At 41.8% G+C, this 23072-nt stretch overlaps 1 pseudogene; it reads left to right on the forward strand.

Moving 5' to 3' along the window:
- Window positions 1–359: 359 nt before the first annotated feature.
- LOC110541073 (small ribosomal subunit protein uS15-like) lies at window positions 360–853 on the forward strand (annotated as a pseudogene).
- Window positions 854–23072: the final 22219 nt, after the last annotated feature.

Here is a 23072-nt window from a genome sequence, read left to right on the forward strand (position 1 = left end):
CCTTGGACATGAGCCCTGCCAACATCTGGTGAACAGGAATGGTTGTCCTGAAGCCACTGAGAAAATAAAACCCGGTCTGTCTGTCATATTCTGTCTTGGCAAGACAACTATGGTTGACAACAATTAAGTATTTATTTTTCAATACTTGTAGAGAGGATTTTAAATGTTCTCAGCACAAAGAAAGGGTAAATGTCTGGGCTGATGGATACACCAATTTCTCTGATTTTTGCACATTATATAGATATATTCAATATCATATAGCATCCCCAAATATGTGTAACTATTATGGATCAATGAAACATTTTTTTAACAAAATTTCAAAACTAGCTCTCTTTGTTGCCAGACATCCACCATCCATCATGGACAGCATGCATGTTCCTGGAAAGGACCTGTCCCGGTAGGGACTCCCCTGCCACTGCAGCATCCCTACCTGGCTGACATTGATGTCTAATGACGTGAAAGAACAGATTTAAAAAGTGGCCAAGAAAGGCCTGACTCTCTCCCACATAGGTGCGATCCTGAAAGACTCATACAGTGTGGCACAGGTCCATTTTGTGACTGGTAATAAAATCCTGAGAATCCGTAAGTCCAAAGGCCTGGCCCCCGATCTCCCAGAGAGGGTCCCTGCCATTTGATTAAGAAAGTGGTCACTGTCTGCAAGCATCTTGAGAGAAACAAAAAGGAGAAAGATGCCCAATTCCACCTGATTCTGATAGAGAGCAGAATACACTGGTTGGCTCGTTACTATAAGACTAAGCAGGCCCTCCTACCCAATTGACAATACGAGTCGTCCACAGCCTCTGCTCTTGTGGCACACATTCTCTTAGGTTCTCAAGCAATAAAATCACTTTGAATAAAAATTTCAAAACCATTTAAATGAAATGTTTTCTAGTTCATCCAAAAGCAGGCTTTCCTTCAAAACTAGAAATGGATAGGAAAAAAAAAAAAACCTGTCTTATATAATAAGACATCATGTTGTCCCCAAATCATGTTGTTTTCAGGTGTGGGTATGGAGGAGGGTACGTACCTATTTGGCTTTGTCTATGTTTGGGGAAGATGGATATGTTGCATTTTTATTTTCCCACTTAAGATAGAATCTGCATTTATCTTTGGTGAAAGTAGATAGGAAGCCTGGCAGGGCCAAGGAGAATCTGAAGCTGTAGATTCTGATAACATGGTTGATTACCCAAATGCCTGAGTGAAAGTAGTGAGAAATATGAGCAAAGGTAGCACGGCGCTGCACCTCTAGGTTCCTTCCCAATACATTTCCCCCTCACAGCAGAGGCAAACTGAAACTTTTGATTCCCAGCTCTCTGTGTGTGTTCTTTTCTCTTGATATTAATAACTCCACTTTGCATCACATGTCTCGGTTTAAAAATGTTTTCGGCATCCGCTCCCTTAGGTATTTATAGTGAGGATTTCACACTCGGCAGAGGTAAAATTCCTTTCGGCTGGGTGTGCAGGCGGTATAGTGCTCTCCTCTCTCTACTCAGCTGCATCAGGGCTGAGTGGGGGATGAAGGAGTTGAGGGAGCCTGAGGAAATCATCCTGCAACCGTTTCTTCCGCTGGGGAAATCAGCTGATGTCCTGCTTCAACCATAAGGCCTGGTTGCCAGAGCCCTTGTATTCTTCCAAGTTCAAAGACCAATTGCAGTGGTTAAAGGCTTTATGATGTGTGGATGCCTGTGTGTCTGCTCAGAGGCTTGTGTGCGTGAACGCAGGTGCCTGCTGAGGGCAGAGCAGCTGGAACCACTGTGACTACAGTTACAGGTAGCCGTGAGGACCCCCAGCGAGGAGTGCTGAGAACAGAACTCTGATCCTCTGGAAGAGCAGCATATGCTCTTAACTTCTAAGCCATCTCTCTAGCCCAAAAGCCCAGTTTCCAACACATTGGAGAAACACTACATCCTTTAGGACTGCTTTGTCTTAAGATTCTCTCCTAATGTCCCATTTTCTGAGCTGGAAAAAAAAAAGGGGGGGTGGGACAAGTGACCCTTTCTCTCCCTAACAGATTGAGACAGAGGCGGGAACATAGCTGCCTTGGATTTAGACATTTGGCGGGCACCATCCATCCTTCTTTGCATTTCAGGCTGGCTTTCTTCCTAGTCTTCTTTGACCTTCTATTACAAAATAGCACTTTGCATCATTCCAAGTCTATGGGGGATATGTGTGCCTGGCTTTTCCCCATCCTACTCTACACAGGGGATGGCTCAATAGTTAAGAACACCAGCTGCATACCACTCCTGGCATATACCCAAAAGATGCTCAAATATACAAGGACATTTGCTCAACCATGTTCGTAGCAGCTTTATTTGTAATAGTCAGAACCAGGAAACAACCCAGATGTTCCTCAGTTGAGGAATACATACAGAAATTGTGGTACATGTACACAATGGAATACTACTCAGCAATGAAAAACAAGGAAATCATGACATTTACAGGCAAATGGTGGGAATTGGAAAAGATCATCCCGAGTGAGGTATCCCAGAAGCAGAAAGACACACATGGTTTATACTTACTTATAAGTGGATATTAGACATACAATATAAGATAATCATACTAAATTCTGTACACCTAAAGAAATTAATGAAGAAGGAGAACCCTGGGTAAGATGCTCAATCCTCATTCAGAAAGGCAAATGGGATGGACATCAGAAGAGGGAGAAAACAGAGAACAGGACAGGAGCCTACCACAGAGGGCCTCTGAAACACTCTACCCAGCAGGGTATCAAAGCAGATGCTGAGACTCATAACCAAACTTTGGGCAGAGTTCAGGGAATTTTATGAAAGATGGGGAAGATAGAAAGATCTGGAGGGGAGCTACACAAGGAGAGAAAAATAAAATCTGGGAACAGGGGTCTTTTGTGAGACTGCTACTTCAACCATGGACTATTCATGGAGATAACCTAGAACCCCTGCTCAGATATAGCCCATGGCAGCTCAGTGTCCAAGTGGGTTCCCTAGAATGGGAAAAGGAACTGTCTCTGACATGAACTCAGCAGCCTGCTCTTTGATCACCTCCCCCTGAGGGGGTACAGCCTTACTAGGCCACAGAGGAAGACAATGCAGCCAGTCTTGATGATACCTGATAGTCTATGATCAGAGGGAAGGGGAGGAGGACCTCCCCTATCAGTGGACTGTGGGAGAACACGGGAGGAGAAGAGGAAGAAAGGGTGAGATTGGATGGGGACAAAGGAGGAGGCTACAGCTGGGATACAAAGTGAATAAGCAGTAATTAATAAAAAATAAATAAATTTTAAAAAATAAAATGGAAAAAATAAAGAACACCAGCTGCTCTTGCAGAGGACTCAGGCTTAGTTTCGTGCACACACCTGGCAGCTAACAATCAACTGTAACTCCAATTCCAGAGGATCTAACAGCATCTTCCGGACTCTTCAGGCACCTCATACATGTGGCACATTTACATGAACACAGGCAAGCCACCTGCACATGTAAAATAAAAACAAATGAACATCCATAAACTCTGCATAAACTTAGGATGGAGATCACAAGCATAGTGTGTGATGAAGACTGTGTGCACAATCCCGGGGTCCATACCTAGCACCAGAAAATAACAACAACAGAAATGATCAAAGAAGAGACTTGACTCATAGTTCCTGTGTTGCTGTGGCTTTATTTCTCCAACATAAACTTTGGACCCTCGTTCCTTCACAAGATTACATTTTTTTTACCTTTTTACCACAAGCCACTTGATACCAACCAGTTGATCAGCTAAGGCCTCAACTAGCTGATTTATCCAGCCGTATTATCCAGCAGGCCCTGTTGAAATATTTGCCTAGCAGTGAAACAAACACCTTCAAACCACCTTCATCCATTCACAGAGGCATGGTAGGAGTGCATTTTCAGGACTCGGCTTAGTTTTTAAGTATACCAAATATAAGCAGGGCATGAGAGTGTACACCTGCAATTTCCGAGGTAGGGAGGCTGAGGCAGGGGAATTACACCAGTATTTGAGGACAGCTTAAGAAACATAGTTTCACACAGGAACAGACCATGTAGTAAGACTGTTTCAAGACAGAAACCAAGACACAAAAAGAAATAAAAAAAAAAAAAAAAAACGTATGTGGGCGTATATACAAAATCTGTATATGTGTGTATTTATTCACACACACAATCACCTCTCTGAATCCACATATACTGATTCCATAAATTCAACCAAACATAGACAGAGAACCTTTGAAAAAAAAATAGTATCTACATAATGACAATTTCATTTAGTCATTTTTCCCCAGACAGATCTGCATAACAACTACTCTCATGGGCTTGTATTTGGAGCCCTGAGTCACCTCCAGGGAATGTGATTTGATTTAGGGGTTGTGCACAGGTGAAAATATTATGCAATTTTACATGAGGGGTATGCGCTTGAGCATCTGTGTGCTTGGGTATTGTCTGTGTTCCTGGAATCAGCTCCTTTCTTTATAGCATTAAATGACTACATGCACATAATTACCCATGGGCGTCTAGGGGCTTAGAATGTGTGTCTTAAAACACTTACAATAAAATAACACTTTGAGCTTGGAAGCAGCCCATTTTCGTTGAAAGATTTCCTGTCTTTCACTAGAAAATTCTGACATTCTGTCAGCCCTCTCCCCTTTACCCCCCACTTTCACCTTCACTCCCTACACAGGGAAGATTGATGGGGTCAGTATCACGGTGATGGGAAATTCCTTTTACAGGCAGCTGAGGCAGCATTCCATTGTCAATCCAATATCAGCAGTCAAAACTACCAGCATTAGGCAACAGTCAAAAATTCAAAAGCCTTTCTGGAAATTGCTCTAGTTCTACCTTCAAGGCACCTTCCAAACATTCAGCCCAAGATAATCTTTCAGGGCACAAGTTCGACCATTAAGCAAATTTCTTTTAGTTCAATGCGCAGCAAGAGCCATTTAACAGAAGGCAAGACTGTACATCTCTTTTAAAGGCAGAGGCTTCTCTCAGCGAAAATAGAATCCAGGGAGTGGCAGCAGAGCCTCCCACCAACCGAACCATCTTCATAAATAGTTTTTCTATTTTCAAAAGAATCATATATATTTTCAATCATGTTTAGACATTGTGTAGCTTAAAGACAAGCACACAGAGATTAACTGCCTTGTTGTGACCATTAGCAAAACAGGCCTGAGATAAACGGTCAGCTCAGAACGTCTTCCCCGTGCCACACACAGAATTTTATTTTCTGTATAGCTCTCCGATGCTCTCAAGGGTTCACTCTATTTATATAAAGATTCTTTGCCTCCCCAAAGCCTGGAATGTTTATGTTTTAATACGTCATCTTCAAAGACTCCAGTGTGAAAAGAAGAACGCATTTTTAAAGATCTGTTATCTAGATCCCAGAGTTATTTGCCAAAGGAAAGGAGCTTTTTACTAGCAAATCTGTGTAGATCAGTGGTCTCAAGAAGAGGCAATTTTGCCTCCCTAGAGGTCACTTGGAAAAAGTCTGAAGACACATGTAGTCAAAGCTACTACCTAATGGGCAAGGCTAGGGGTTCTTTAAAGTGTCTACTGGGTCCAGGACAGACACATAGTAAGGGAATGGGCCTGCTAAGTGTCAATCAGACTGTGCTGACCCTGCTGTAGATATTTTGGTTGCATATCGTAATACAAATTTGTTCATAATGGAACAGAACAGGCACCAGTGTCCTTGGGAACTGACATAGATGGCGTGTTGCCATGAGTACACACATCCTCCATTTCTCCACATTTCGGGTCAGAGAGAAGACTGTGACACTGGGAGTGAGACTCAATTCATAGCAGTTAGGAATTAGAGCTCAGTATGGTAGAGGTGCTTTCTTTATTAGTCATGGCAACTGCCCCAACGGTCTGTGGAATCAGTACAAGGAACTGTACCTTCCGCTGATGTCCAGAGTGGAGGAGGGGACCTTACTAGCTGAGCATTTATTCTTTCACTGATACGCAGCATGAACTCGGGAAACTCCCTGGCTCAACATCATTATAACGCATGGCTCTGGATGGCCTGTCACATGCCGAGAACACATGGTCCTGTCTCTGTCCACATATGAGTCTAGACTGTTTTATTTTTTAAGCCATATTTTTCACTCCCATCTTTTTCAAAGATCCACAGGGATGGTTTAATCAAGGTTTGAGAAACCCTCAAATTTTTCCATTGCTTATGCTCACAGATCCTGTGTTCATAGCTTCTATACCCTTCTCACCTTTGGGGCACTAGAAAAGACACCCTTTGCTTGTGGCAGAGCCTAGGAAGGGGCCCACAGGGCTGGAATAAACCAAATATCTCCTTAGTCTTTCTTCTATAACACATTGAACTTGCCAAGGCAAATGCATCAACGTATTGTTCATAACTGTCGAGAGCGCCCGAATTTCAAGGCAGCAACTATCCAACTTTCAAAGTAAAGTCAAAGTGGTTGGCATTCTGTATCAAGCCCTCTGTGATGTTTTCATCACTACAAGCCTGTGACAAGAGAGAGGCTGGACAGGGGCCTAAGACAGATTGTTTAACCTCTTTGAACCTTACTTATAAAGTGCTAACCACAGCTATAGTTACACAGTGCAATGGCCCCCGTAGACTCAGTGTGTGAATGCTCCTCCTATAGGGAGTGGCACTATTAGGAGGTGTGGTCTTGTTGGAGTAGGTGTGGCCTTGTTGGAGGAAGTGTGTCTCTGTGGAGGTGGGCTTTGAGGTCTCATATGCTCAAGCTAGGCCTAGTGGAGCAGTCTCATTTTGGTGCCTGTGGATCAAGACGTAGAACTCTCAGCTCCTTCTCCAGAGCCATGTCTGACTGCATGCCACCATGTTTCCCACCATGCAGATCATGAACTAAACCTGTGAAACTGTAAACCAGCTCCAGTGAAATGTTTTCCTTTATAAGAGTTACCATGGACATGGCCTCTCTTCATAGCAATGGAAACCCAAACCATGACATGAGTAATGTGAGTTAAGAACAATGCCTTCATCTTAGAAAATATCTTGGCAGGGCTAAGCATGCCAATGGGGACCCCAGGACCCAAACTGATTACATGTCAGAATTCCAGAGAATAAGTACAAATCTCTAAAAAGTTGCCAAGGACAGCCTCAAATCACTGTGTAGACAGAAGGACCAAATAGCACTGATGTGCCTGTGGGTAGAATACATTCTGTTAGCAACAAAAGCTATCAGAAGGCAAGAGGGCAAAGTTTACGGCTTCAGGAAGAAAACGAAGTCAGACCTTGAATCATATATCCGGCCAGAATCTGTGAACAAAGGTAAGCTAAAGATGTTCTCAGATATGCAATAGTACAAAGAGCTAACTACTCACAAATCTTGCTTGCAAATGTTACCTGGGGGGCTTGCTCTAGAAATCTAGAAATAAAGTTTTGTTTCTTTGGGTTTTGTTTGTCTGAGACAGGGTCTCATGTAGCCTAGGGGCTAGCCTCAAACTCAATATGTAGTCGAGGATGACCTAGAACTTCTGATTATTCTTCCTCCGTCCCTCAAGTGCTAGGATGGGAGGTACACACCATTATGGCCAGTTTTATGGTGAACTGGAATAAGAGAGGACCGTGAGGCATGGGAACACGTAATAATGAAGTGTATCTAGAAACGGACAGGCAAGCCAGGACACAAACTGTAGAATCAGTCAGACTAAACTAGATGCTGTTCAGAGCAGCAGCACTCAGCACAGGATCACGTTACTCTCCAACAGATTCCTTTATGAGTAAGATTTATCGAATCATAATAGTTACCCAGTGTTTCAGAGTAATATCTGAGGACAAAGCATGTAAGACCTAATTAAAGCTTGCTCATTGAATTTAAATGTTATAAACCTCAGCAATAAAAGATAATGAGACTAAGCCAAATTGGGAAGTAGAGAGGATCGGAGAGTGAAGATAAATATGTAAGCATACATCTATTTTATCTATATATAATAGAAAGCAAAGAGGTACTGTCTAAACCAGATAATGAAAGACTACAGAACTATGGGACTTAGGACAGCTGCTCTTTGTAACTCTTACTTTCAACATTTTCCAGGATGCCTCAGGCAATGAGGTTGGCTAAGACACATATGTTATAAGCACAGAGTTGGAAAGGAGGCAGAGAAAGGATTTACTCTTTGCAGATAACATGTTTCCATAATACAGTGCCACAGCGAATCTTCTCAGAAACCGTCCCACATGGTAAATGAGCCCTGTACCTGAGTAGAACATGTCAGGAATTGATAGCCTTAATAAATGATAAGGGGTGATAACCTCTGCAGAAACAGCAGAAGGTAAATCACCAAGAAGAAACTCACACAGGAAATGCAGAAAACCTTTCTGAGAAAAAAAAAAAAAAAAGAAAACTCTTTTGATTCCTGGTAGAATCAAAGTGAAAGCCAGCGATTGGAAGGAAGGCTTGAGAGCCTGAAGGTATCTATCTGCGTGCCCACGCTTTGGTTTGTATGTGAACGCTCCCCCTCACGTGTCGTGTGTTTGAACTTATGGCTGGCAGCTAGTGACACTGTAGAACCTTTATAGGGTGGGGCCCAGCTGGCAGAACGAAGCGTTGGAAGACGCTTTTGAAGAGTCTATGTATCACGGATAGGGCCGAAAGGAAGTTGCTGTTCGGTCAGCTGCGGCTGTGTGACAAACACCTCACAGCTCTATCTCAGCAATGCAAACTGAGTCTCTCCTGCCACCGTGTCTTCCCGGTAAGGACAGACTGCGACTTCTGGAAACCATGAGCCAAAATACACCCTTCTTCTGCTAAGCTGTTTCTTTTGTTGTTCCAGCATCCAGAAGAGGAAAAAGCACACAAATGTAACATGCTCCGAATTGAAACATTAGGTAGCAGGATTAAAAAAAAAATTCCACTTCATGCTGGAAATTAGAATGCTGTATACAACCTCAACTGTTAGCGGGATGAGTTATCGTGTTATGCGCGCAGACAGAGAAGACGGGAGTGACAGAGGCCCACACGCAGTCCAAACAGGATCCAATGGGCAGATCACAGACATCGCTCCAATGCAATGCTTCTTCTTGTATATATTATATATATAAGGATGAGATGATTAAGCAGTGTATCCATCCACTCTCATTTTCAACTGTCTCATGAAGATGCTGGGAACCTTCTAGCTATTTTCAGATAATTTTTAAGTAAAATTTTTAAGATAATTTTGTGGAGACAACCACACAGCCAATTGAAATGTCTCATATAAACTCCAAAAAATAACTAGAAGAGACATGCATGCAGGTTATTATTATTATTATTATTATTATTATTATTATTATTATTTTAAGTCAGGAAAACACTGACAGAAAACAGCAAAGCTGTCTTTTGTAGCCCTGGAACCCAGGAGCCTTTGCTAATTGTGACCCAAAATACAGATGAAAAAAAAAGGTGAATCCTTCCAACTCTGTAAAATCATTACTTTTTTTCAGGCCAGGTGCCATAAGTAAAGCCACAAGATGGATGACACACTGGGAAAAATATTTCTAGCTCATTCCACAGAAAATCAGCTAGTCTCCAAAGTGCACAGGCCATTTCTAGGCAGTAGTCATAAAATGGACGGTCATTTGTAGAAAAACGGGGAAAGGACATTAACAAAAATGTCCCAACGAATAAGCTAGCTTTTAAACATAAAAAGTTGCTACACCTTATTTGTAAAATAAAATAAAAAAAATGAAAATTGCCCTGTGATGTCAGTTTTAATATATGACATATATGTTTATATCACACACATATATACTTATAAATAAATACATGACTATCAATTCAGCCCTGAAAAGTAATTCCTTACATTTTATATATTTATTATATTTTGATAAATATGACAGCTTGAGTGAATTTTTAAAGCCATTATGCTAAGTAAAACAATCAAACACACAAAAGACAAATCCACTTATATAATGCATTAGACAAGTTTCTCCCAAAGAACAGAAGTGACACAATGAATACGTACAAAGAAGTTTAATCAGGTGCTTTACACACTGGCTGGGTAGTTCAACAGTGCCTGGCTGCTCACTGAAAAGCTGAAAACTGGGTAACTCTTTGGTTCATGAGGCTGGATGACTCAGTAGTCCCAATCTGGCACTAAAGATCTGGAGTCCTGGAGTGCTGTTGGTTCTTAATCTAGGCTTGAAGCACAAGGAAGCTGGTTTCTGATGGCTTAAAAGATGGCAGCACAGTAACATTGACTGAAGAGAGGCACTCACCATCAAGGCGTGAAAGCAGGCAGAAGAAAGCATCCCTGTTTGTCCCTCAAATGCTTTTGTTTCTGGGCTGCCACCACCGGAAGAGGCACCAAGAAACAATTTCACAAACCCACCCAGAGGTGTGTATCTTAGTTGATTCCAGATCCGATAAAGTAGACAACTGGGGTTATCCATCACACACAAGGAATCTAGAAGAGTGAAGTTCATAGAGACAGAAAATAAGATAGAAAGAATGGAGGCTGAGAAGGGGGAATGGAAGCTCCTGCTAAGAGTCTCAGTCTGGAAAGATGGAGTCATTCTGCAGATGGGGTGTGGCCCTGACTGTACAGCTATGGATGGTGCAATTCAAACCGTTAAAATTAGCCCTGCTCTGCTATGAACGATTTTGGTTTTTTACTTACAAATAAGGTCTTGTCGGGTAGTCCACACTGGCCTTGAGCTCAGCTTCCTCCTATTCATCCTCCTGAATGCTGAGGTTATCACCATTATGCCCAGTTGATATATACATACATACATACATATATGCATACATACACACATCCACACATGCAGACACATACACACACACAAAATACCAAAAGAAATTGGCTGGTAATAAAGTAAAGTGTAAGTAGAAGATGCAGAGCTGGGAGAGACACCACTCAACATATGTCTCCTGAACTATGTAAATATATTATGTAATTACCCAACAAGTCATTTCTGAAGAGCCATCTGGACTTCTTCTTGGAGGATCACTTCTGCAATGTGAATTTTTTTTCTCTATGCAAATATTGGTTGTTGTTTTTTTTTTTGTCCCAGTGCCTTAAAAAGCACCTACATCATTGTAAAAGTGAGGAGATAAACTTCCACACACCAGAGCACTAAGCAGCCATGGCTAAGAGAAACACCTATCTTCAGTTCCCTTCTGTCAACCTAGAGAGGTGCAGGTCGGGGCATCGGAGAGAGCCTCTCCCTCATGGTTACTCCATCCATCGACTGCACTTGCCTGGAGACTCAGCTTCCTACACAAGGGATGTGAGATAGGCCACTTCTGACTGCCTCACTCTTGTGTTTTATGCACTTGCCGGAGCAGCCCTGCCCTGCTTGTGATTGGTCTTCGGATCAGCCTTTTGTTTTGGTTATTTGGTTTGGTCTTTTGAGATAGGGTCTTGCTAATATAGCTCAGGCTTGTCTCAGGCTTAGAGTAATCCTTCTGCTTCAGACTCTGGAGTTCTGGGGTTACGAGTGTGTGATTTCTCACTCAGCTCTCCAATGGCCTTTGGCACTTCATCCCCTCTTTTAGCTGTCTTCATTTTGCCTGCAGGAGTCCTCCCCTGCAGGGGAGCTACAGGAAGAAAAGCTCTTCAGCCCTATTCTACACAGTCCCTGTCTGCAGCTGACCAGCCTCTACTTGAAAGACTCCACTACAAGAGAGACAACCACTGTTAAAGTTCCTGTCCCAGTGCCACTGCCCCTCTTCCGTACGTTGGCCCAAAGCCTTCTACTCATGGGTCCTGTTTTGTTCTCTAGAAACTGAAAAAGCAAACACAATTCCTCTTCAGCAAGATGTAGCTTCATGCATGTTTGGGTTCCATCTCCAACACCACAAAGAACCAAAGCAAAACACACATCCAATGGTGGGTGGAATACACTATGGCTTCCTTCTTGGAGGGATCCTCTTTCAGCCTTTTCTCTCTCCTGCTAAACCCAATTCCCAAATGAACCTGACCCCGCCACCCCTAGATCATCATCACCTGCATCCACAGCTAGTGAAGAAATAAATCCTTCCAACACAAGAGCAACTGAGAAGTCTCTCCACTCTCAGTATGGTGTACATAGTAATACATTTATCTTGGTTTTGTTGTTGTTTGGTTGGTTTTTGAGACAGGATCTCTGTATACAGATTTGGCTGGCTTGGGATTTATTATGTAGGGCAGGCTATCCCCAGATTTGTAGCAATCCTCTTATCCCAGCCCCGGGTTGACAGTTTTGGGTTGAGAGGTGTGTACCAACATGCGTCACTCAGCCTACATCTGGACTACAGCTTGAGGACAGCCCCAGAGCAACAAAGCTGTGGGTGGGGACTTCCTGATCCAGAGACTCAAAGAAGAAAGGCTGGACATTACATGTGAGGAATCATGTTACATTTGGGGGCAATTTCACGTGGAATAATAACAAGTGTGTGCCGGGGAGGGGAGAAGGCAAATTGCAGAAGAGAATTGAATCATCACCTGTGAGGCTCACATGGTTCATGAGCTCAGCCCACAGGAACAGTAAAATTCTGTGATCTGTCCTGCTCTTCCTCAACCTCAGATGAAGCGACATCTTCCTGCTTCTTTCATTAGCACTGTGTTCTCCTGCCACATGGAAATAAATGCCATAAAATATGTTCTAGGTATGATGTCGGTGGCCTAATGACACCATTTTAAACAACAAAGTTATCATTTTTAATCATTATGCTGTTTAAATTTTTTCATATATATATATATTAAGGTCTTGAAGTGCTTTTCTGGTATCAAAATCATGAAGAATGACGTTTGTATAAAATACAGATTGGCATTGTTTTGTGTTATTATAAAAAATAAGTTAGCATTAAGATAATTTTTTAAAATAGCACATGAAAAGCAAAGTAAACAGCGAGGAGAAAATGGCACAGATAATGATAGTGTTGATTTTGAACATTGCATCTAGATTGGTCATTCACCCATCCATAGATCTCAATCATTTGTCCTTCTGTCTCCCCTTCCCTTTTTCCTTCCTTACCTTTCTCTCCTTTCCATCTTCTTTCCTTTCACCCACTGCATTGCTGTTGCTGCCGCAGGGTCTCACTGTATCACCAGTCTAGACTCAAATGCACAATCTTTCTGCCTTGGCCTCCTATGTGCTGGAGAGCACCTGAGCACTGCCATGATGAAATTAAAACCTCTTTTACCTATTTGCCATGCAATGACCTTTCAACCTGTTTTTAATTATCTCCACCAAACAACTCTGCTCTCCATTGGATCCCATCCACCACTTCCTTCTTTAACATTAAAAATATTTTAAGAGTCAATGAGATGTCATGGGCTAGCTTTCACTGTACGAGCAGTGAGATGGGAGGACAGACCAATGCTACTTCATCTCTTACAAGTGGGTTTTTCTTTAAAAGCAATTTAAAATTTTTAATTGTGTTTAAAACACACACTATAAAATTTACAGCTGAACCGTTGTATGTGTATAGTACAGAAATGTCAAGTATGTTCACATTGCCACACAAGCAATTTTCAGAATGTTCTAGGCTTGCAAAACAGTTCGTTTCTTCACATTAAACAATACTCTCCATTGTTCTGTCTCTCAGCCTTTGTCAGCCACTATTCTATTACGATACAGTTAGCAACTTTAGGTGCCTACAAAAATAGAATCATCTCATATTTGCATTTTTTACAACCGGAGTCCTCAGTTTAGCAAGAGACCTCGAGGTTCATCCATGCTTTACCATGCGTCTGGATTCTCTTCTTTGCTAGAGACCAGATCCAGCACACAGGATGAACCAACGCGGGTCGTGTCGTGGGCAATGACCAGCTGGTGGCTGGTGTTTCTCTCCATACTTTAACTCTTAACCTTTCAGGCTGGTAGCCTTGCTGTTTGGGACTCCCTCTATGTATAGTCTAACTCTACATATACAGTTTATATACAGATTATATAGTTCAGCTCTCTATATAAGAGCTGCTGGTCACAAGAGCCTCTAAAGCAAAAGAGAGAATTGAACACGGAACTTTCAGACTCAGGAACTGAAGCTTTATCAATTGAGCTATCCACGCCTTCTGGTTTCTCTGCCACCAAAGCAGGTCTCTGGCTAAAAACTTTTATTGTTTAACAGCAGAGGGTCTTAATCAGTTAAGCTAGATGGCTCCTTTAACTCAGAGTACAAGCAGCTGCAGCCCTGACAGTTTCTTGCTGTAAATACTAGGGGTTATAAAAAGCAAAACCTTAGTTCCATTTAACTTAATGGCTCAGCAACGAACAGTGGCTTGCTGGAAGCTAGAGCCCTAATAACACTCCAGATTACTTATCACTTGCTAAATTTACTAAACTTAGAAGCATGCAAAAACATACACACATTTCGCAGACAAAGCAAGCAGATCTTTATGAACCTCATACATGCATGAACACATACAAATGAGATAAAACAAGAGAGCTCCCAAAGACACCATTCATCCACATATATGTAAACATACAGATACAAATACATACATATGTACATACATATAGTCAATATATACAGTCAATTAGACAGACAGACACATTTTTTTGGATGAAGCAGGTGGCCTCAATAACTGTTTCATTCTGTCTTAGATTTTTATACTAATACAAAGTTTCTCTATGTATGGAAAAAATTACATCATTCAAAAATTGATACAACCGTTACATAAAAAGGGAGTTTCCGTAGGACTATTGATCTAATATCTAATTAGATACTTTATTATAAGTTTAAAGCAGTGGGTTTTTTATCTATGTGCTCATTATGAGTTCAAAGCACAAGTTTTATCTTTTTCTTATTTCAAATGAACATTATGTGTTCAAAGCAAGTTTTTTTCTTATGTCAGGGTTTTTCTAAGAAACAGGTGTCTGTCTTGTCTTGTATAGCTAACCATTTATTCCTTATTTCTGTATTCATATAGTCTTCCTTATTGTGGTGCACACCTGGGCCTTATCCTTAAACTAAAGCTAGAATGAATGTATCTCCTTGATTATTAGTTTGTTTCTCTCTTGTTTCCCCTCTTGGTGTAAATTAAGTGCTTGTCATAGGGAGGTCCACAGAGCTCCCAGCAGTTTTTATTACACTGCCGGAGGGTCTTAAAATCACCTGAATCAAGTCAGAAATTCTTTAAAATAATCATCAGGGGTTATGAAAACATCAGTTCAGGTAAACAGCACTGTGTCATCTTCAAACTAATCTGCGGGATAGCTGCCCAATAGAGAGAAGCAATAAGCAGTGAGGGTCTGTGCCAGGCCAGATACATGATGCAACCTTGGAAAGGCAATATAGCAACAATAAACAGTCATGAGGCAAAATCCTTGAGGATTTGCCTACACCAGGGATAAACCCATTCGTCAGCTATGTAAAAATGAGTGGGCTGCCTCCAGGAAGCTTGCTTGCTTTGCTTCTGCCAACCCAGCATGCAATTGCTCCCAGCACTTCTTTGGGGTGTATTGTATTGTACAGTGTATTTTGTCCACAGCACACTGTGTTTTGTTTACCCATTCAACTGATCATGGGTGTTTAGAAGCTTTCACTGTTTGGTTATTGAATATAATACTGCTATGACTATGGATATGCATTTAATTAGACACTGGAATTGTGAGTGTTCACCTGTTTTTTCCTCAAAGAGCTCTCCACAGAAGGCTTTATAGCAAATGCGTTATTTTACATTCCCGCTGAGTGGGAACAAGATTCCAGTTTCCCTGGTCTCGACACCATCACTTGTTATTTTCTTTTTCTTTGACAGTGGCCATTCTGGTGGTGTCTTAAGGTTTGATTGCTGTGAAGAGACGCCATGACCACAGCAACTCTTATAAAAGAAAACAGTTAAGTGAGGCTGGCTTACAGGTTCAGGGGTTTAATTCTTTGTTATCATGGCAGCACATAGGCCACACCTCCTAATAGTGCCACTTCCTTGGTGATCAACTATTCATTCAAATCTATGAGCTTTTGGGAACCATTTTTTATTCAGACTACCGACATAGCACACAGTGGTTTTGATTTGCATTTTTCTAGGGATTAGTGGTGATTAACATCAACACAGGCTCGTTATTCATGCATACATCTTTAGAAAAACATCTGTTCAAATCCCTTGTCCATTTTCTTTCTTTTCCTTCTTGTTTTCCTTTGGTGCTGGGAATTGAACCCAGCACCTGCGCATGCTTGGTAAGTGCAGAATGACTGGACTCTGGGCTCTGACTTCTACTTTGTGTCTTGAATCAGAGTCTCGTTAAGCTGACCAGGCTAGACTTGAACTGCATCTAAAGCCCAAATGTTCTTGCAACTGGTGATCCACTTGCCTCAGCAGGTTGGAACGATGGACAAAGCCCTTTGCCCAGTTTCTAATCCAGCTATTTGGAGTGTTGCTGTTATTGCTGGGTTGTAGTATGTCAGCTATATGACCTCCAGGGTTTTTTGTGGGTTTTTTTTTTCTATGTTCATTCTTGTGGTTGTTTCCATCAATGCCCAGAATACTCCTTGGCTATAAACAAAAAATACAGATAACAAAAGAAAAATTGGACCAGAAGCGTCTTTCTAAAACATCTGTCTGGTCATTAATCTGTGTATAACATCTAACAGTGTCTCAGTTCACCTACTCTCCAGCTCTTTGTTTCTGTCTGTTTCTCTCTCTCTCTCTCTCTCTCTCTCTCTCTCACACACACACACATTCACATGCTCACAGTGCATACACACCTTGTGCTACAGTGGTTATAAATCTTATAGCCTCTGAAGAGCTACTTGATTTAAACTTTCTTTCCTCCTTGCTCTGTTGAGAAGGTGGCATTCTTTCACAACCCTTTGGAGAGCCTGGCTGGAGGTATCTGCCTAATCCCTTGTGTCCATCCCAGCATCTAAAGTCACCTCTCACCTACCCAGAAGCACAAAACTGCCTACTTTGTCTGAAATGCAACAGCTGTGTGTATGTCTTGATCTGAGTACTAAACATGCTTTTATTTTACTGGTATCAAAAGACACATTCATTTAATATTGAAATTTATGATGCAGTTAGGGAAACAACACAATGAATTTCTGGATCATTTTAAACTTTTTCTCTTAGCGCACTGGCTACAGGAGGCTTTCATTAGCATTTAAATCAATGTGTGTTAAAAGTCTATTTTGAAATGAATTATGTCTCATGACATTTACTTAAATTTATGAAACATACCAAAATATGTAACTTCAGCAACAACTGTTATATTCCAGTTACAAATTATGATAGACATTTGTTGCTGCATTAGTCAGGGTTCTCCAAAGGAACAGGACTGACAGAATGAATATGTATATTAAAGGGGGATTTATGAGACTGACTTACAAGCTGTGGTCCGACAATGGTTCACTGGAGATGCCTAGAATGCTGTGGTTGGTTAGTTCACGAGGCTGCGTGATTCAGGAGTCCAAAGATGGTGCCGAAGACCCAGAGGATTTCTGGACCACTTTCAGTTTTCAGTTTATGTTGGAGTCCTGAAGGAGTTCATTTTAATATCAGGGAACAAATGCCACAGCAGTCATAAAGATCAAGGGCAAGCAGGCAAAAAGCAAAGTTTCCTTCTTCCACATCTTTTTGTGTGGGCTGACACCAGGAGGTACAAATAATCTGATCAAGAAAAAAAAATCCCTCAAAGGACTGTCCAGCCTTTGGGGGTTCAATTGATCCCAGATGTAGTCCGTTGACCGCCAAGAATAGCATCACTTGCTACTATCATTGAAATGGATGTGATAATGCAACGTCCTCAATAGAGCCTTCTCAGGACATAGCCCCCCCCATCACTCATTGGTCCCCTCAGTGGATCCTTCCTACCCCATCAAGGGACTTCTAGAGATTTCAGTCCTCATTGTGACCCAACAGTACAAATGGAAGTGTGAAAAATGATTAGAGGAAATATGAACAGCCGGCTCTCCTTCTTTATAGATTCTGTATTTGTCAACTTGCACACTATCATAAATAAACTGTATTTGTAATCCCAAATCAACTCTTGAAGTGATTCATAGTTACTAGACATGCACAGAGACGTAAGACCTTGACTCACCAATACACAGCTTCTCAGATGAAATAGAGAAAGGCGATGCTCTCTGCCTTACGTCAACCCTTGACCTGTAATTAGCACCCTCTCAGACCCTACTTTTCTATCATCCGTGTATCTATCAATCACCTATCATCTACTCGTAGATCTATACTGTGGGGTTTTGTTGGTGATTCCATGATTTAGAATGGCCCCAAGTAAAGATGTGACATAATGTGCAGGAAGATGGCCCTGCCTTCGGGAGAACACATGTGCATTAGTTGCTTTTCTCATGGCTGTGACCAAATACCTAACAAGAAGCAGTTTAGGGAAGGCATTGTTTACTGACTCACAGTTTAAGAAAGAGTACAGCTCATCATGGTGAGGTAGGTATGGAGGCAGCTACCAGCTAACCAAAGTCAGAGAGCAAGCAGTGGATAGGAAGTGAGGGAGGCCTGCCTCCAGTAACCCTGTGCCTCCGCTCAGGGTCCACCTCCTGAAGGCTCTACAGTCTTTCAAAACAGTCTGCTGGGGAGCCCAGTGGGAGATACAGTGCGATTAGAACCAGCTCTGTGTTAATATACCGGCCATGTGCATGATAGTCCTCCTTTATCCACAGAGCATACAGCACTCACTAGATGAAAAACCCACAGGTGGAGCAAGAAATGCACAAAAATAAAACAAAATCCTGTATGAAGACCAAGACAGTCGTTAGTAAATGCAGGGGTCGAGAAAGGTAAAGGGTTCAGCTATTTCCTGGGACCTGCTTCAGACCTCAGGGCACAGCAGCAGTCTTAAGGGTCTTTTTCCAGAATGCAGCAGCTTGAGGAAGTTTGAGGTCATCAAAGCAGCCCTTGCAGGTGGTGCCTCTTGTCCAACTTTTCAGGCTTCTGCCATCCTCAAGAATGGGCAAAGGCACTGGTGCTGGTTGTGTCCTTTGATGTTCCTGGCTTCACTAAATTCTTCTGCCTCTCAGACCTTACACCACATACTCCGGGATGACTAAAAGGGCCGCATCCTACAATTTGCCACTGCAACCAAGACAGTGGGAACATGTCCATTGTCATCATGGCCCAGATACCTTGACTGACCTCAGCCTAAAGACCCTGTAAATACTCAGAGTCATTGAAGAGGCCTGTTCCCTATGACCTCAAAAGAAAAAGGCAAACAAATAAAACACAACCACCACCAACAAAACAAAACAAAATAAAACAACAACTAACTAAATATATGCTGTGTCTTTCCCTATACTGAGTTCACAAGATAGGTTGTTCCCTTGTCGTATCTAAGAAACACTTTACAGCTTACCCTTGGCAGATCGAACTTCCAGAGTCATCACTCTTACGCTTTGGGATGTAGTTAAGTGAGATTTGGTCTGTGAACCACAGGTTCTGTGGTGGTCTGACAGTGGATGTAAGAACTGACGTGCCTAGGAAGTAACTAACTAACAAGCAGGTGTGTGCACAGTGCTGGTGCCTGGGTGGGATAAGATTGCATTATGTTGCATTACGGCACATGATACAAACCCTAAGAATTATTTCCGGGGTTTGGGATCCATAGTTTGAGACTGTGGCTAATGGCGTGAAACTCAATGTGCTGAACAGAGAGCCGTGGGTAAGGAAGACCACTGTGTCAACCTCTGAGCAGAAACACTCAGAAAACAAGTCACACCGTGACTGATCAGGAACTTATTTCTGTGAAGAGACAGCGTGACCAAGGTGGCTTAAAGAAGAAAAAGTTTACTGGGGCTTGCCATTTCAGGGATTGAAGTGCCTGACCATTATGGCAAGGAACCTGGCAGCAGGCAGGCAGACACATGCTGGAGCAGTAACTGAGAGCTTAGATCTTTATCTGGAAGCAAGAGGAAGGGGAGGGAAGGATGGGGAGAGGGAGAGATCTAACTCATTGGGAATGGCATGAGCTATTGTAACCACAAAGCCGACCTCCAGTGTCACACCTCCTCCAATAAAACCACACCATCCTTCTGAAGCAGTCCCATCAACTGGGGACTAAGTGTTCACATATAGGAGCCTATGGAGACCATTCTTTTTTTTTTTCAGGTTTTTTTAAATTTTTCTTTATTAATTACATGTTACTTACTTTGTATCCCCCCCCCGCGTGGTTCTCTCCCTCCTCCCATCCCAATCCCTCCCTTCCTCCACCCTCTGCCTGCATGCCCCTCCCCAAGTCCACTGATGGGGAGGACTTCTTTTCATTCCTTGTGATCCTAGTCAATTAGGATTCATCAGGAGTGGCTGCAATGTCTTCTTCTGTGGCCTGGTAATGCTGCTTCCCCCTCAGGGGGAGGAAATTAAAGAGCAGGCCAATCAGTTCATGTCAGAGACAGTCCCTGTTCCTATTACAATGGAACCCACTTGGATACTGAACTGCCATGGGCTACATCTGTGCAGGTCTCTTAGGTTATGTCCATGCATAGTCCTTGGTAGATGCACAAATTGTGGTATATCTACACAATGGAATATTACTCAGCAATAAAAAAACAAGGAAATCATGAAATTTGCAGGTAAATGGTGGGATCTGGAAAAGATCATCCTGAGTGAGCTATCCCAGAAGCAGAAAGCTGCACATGGTATACACTCACTCATATAGACATATAATATAGGATAAACCTACTAAAATCTGTACACCTAAAGAAACTAATCAAGAGGGAGGACTCTTGCTAAAATGCTCAATTCCTATCCAGAAAGGCAAAGAGGCTGGACAATAGAAGAAGGAGAAAAGAGGGAACAAGTCAGGAGCCTGACACAGAGGACCTCTGAAAAGCTCTGCCCTGCAGACTATCAATGTAGATACTGAGACTTATGGGCAATCTTTGGGCAGAGTGCAGGGAATCTTAGGATAGAAATGGGAAACAGTAAGATCTGGAGAGGATAGGAACTCCATAAGGAGAGCAACAGAACCAAAAAATCTGGGCACAGGGGTCTTTTCTGAGACTGCTATTCCAACCAAGGAGACCATTCTGATTCAAACCACCTCATTTACTGAATATGCTCTGGCCTGAAGCCAGCACACACTGACCCTGCATTTATCTCCCCAGGAACAATGTGAAGAGGAATTTTGTCATGTGATATTTCGCTACAAGCTGAGCACGTGATGTTTTTGCTGGAGACTGGCTTGTGAAAGGGCACGTGATGTTTTCCTGTGAGCTGTCTTGTCCTAGGGGCGTGACTTTGGCCAACTGAGAACATTTGTGGGTGGACTCTGAGGAAATGAGATATAGAGAGGCCCACACACAGTGAGGCTTCGCTTTTTGGACTGACGTCTCTGTGCTGATCTTCGTGCTTTGACACTTAACTTCAAAGAGAGAAATGTTCCAGAGATCTTCTTGGGCAATCCAACTGAGTCTTGCAGCTTTTGCTGACTTGTGATGCTGATTCCTGTTGCTGCTTGGTGTTGACCTTTGGACTGGACTGCTGGTATCCTGAAGACTGAGTGGGATAATCCCCTAAGAACCCATCAACCCTAAGCAGCAGGAAGTAGATAAAAGAGGTCTATAGCCCTTTTCTCTACTAATCTCCTATCTGAGGTTGGGGGATTGGAAGGGAGGTAAAGGTGTTTAAGAACCCTAAATAAAGTAGGTTTGGTAAAAAAATCTAAGCCTACAACAATGCAAGCTAAATTTGTGTCCTATGACTCCAGAGGACAAAATTACTAGGGAATATAAGAATCAGCTATACTAGCCCCTTATCCTAATAAATATACATCCACAAGACTGAAAGGTATCTTCTAAAGTATCAAAAGCAAACACCAAAGAGAATAAATAACTAATTACTACCATAAATGACTTGGAGGCTTATACACAGGTTGGCATCATCTGGAAGAACAATAAAGACACACACAATTCTTTTACTATCAAGTGTGTATTTGATATATTTCTTTTACTTGTTTTTTTTGTTACAGTAAAACTTTTATATAATTGGTTTATGGTTCATACTAAATCAAAAGATTAAAAACATGACTGTATATTTAAAACAAAATATCCATATTTTAAATTTTTATTAAATTACATGTATGTGCCTATTTTGTGTTTCTGTTTTATATATGTGTGTCTGTACACACAGCGAATATGTCGGGGGTCCAGGGACTAGTTCTCAGGCATCATTTCTCTCCTACTTGGTACGGAAGCAGAGGCTCTCAGTATTTTTGTTGTTTTATCCAGGCTGGTTGCCCTGCAATCTTCTACACAGACTCTTTTGTCTCCATCTCTAATCTCACTGGAGAAGTACTGGCATCCTAGATATATGCCACCCCATTCACCTTTTTATATGGTCTCTAATATGAAACTCAAGTTGTCAAGCATGTATGACAAATACTTGTGCTCACTAAGTCATTTCCAAGGTCTGTATTTCTAAATATTTTGGAAGTTACTTTTTTCATAAGCATGTCAAGTTATCTATTTGAATTAAAAGGCAAAAAAAAAAAAAACAAGGATCAAAATGAATAATAATTGTTGAAATAGAACTTATGATCAGTGAATAAAAACTGAATAAAATGTATTTCCATAGAATTAGCACGTTGCATATATGTTTATTAAACTTGCTACAGTCATAGCTTTCAATATTAATCTATCTGATAATGTAAAGAATCTATGTCACTCGGGTTACATTTAGAGCTATATATGAATTTAAAGACATGAAAATTGTTTACTGTGGTACAATGTCTGTTAACCTGTGTGTGAGAACTGAAGAGACTAGTAGTTCTCAGATATGTGGGGATTACAAACTGAACTGAAGCAGTGCAGGAAATGGTTGTGAGACAGCAATGGAGAACAACAGTTCAAGGTGCAAGGTCAGAACGTTTGACAATCAGTGAATCTGTGCTTCTCTCTCCTAAATTTCTCCAGTTAAAATCCCTCTACACCAAAAAGCATGCTTTGCACCTGTCGATTGCACGAGAAGCCCCCAAATAACCACAGCATCTAGTGAAGTCGGCTTCTATCCAATGTAGAGCAAAGATATGGAGAAGTATTTGCCTGAGGAAAAAAAATGAAGTGTCCTGAAAAGAAATAGCTAAGGCGATGAGCAACATTTCAGTAGATCCGAGCACTGAATTCACACCGTGTCTAATGATGCAGTGGTGAGTTCCCAGGGAGGATAAGGACCAAAGGCTGAAAAAGAAAAACTCTCTAACCATCCCTTAACTAAATACGGTTGCGTACACAC

The sequence above is a fragment of the Meriones unguiculatus genome, chromosome 19 (genome assembly GCF_030254825.1).
Source record: "Meriones unguiculatus strain TT.TT164.6M chromosome 19, Bangor_MerUng_6.1, whole genome shotgun sequence".
Lineage (NCBI taxonomy): Eukaryota > Metazoa > Chordata > Mammalia > Rodentia > Muridae > Meriones > Meriones unguiculatus.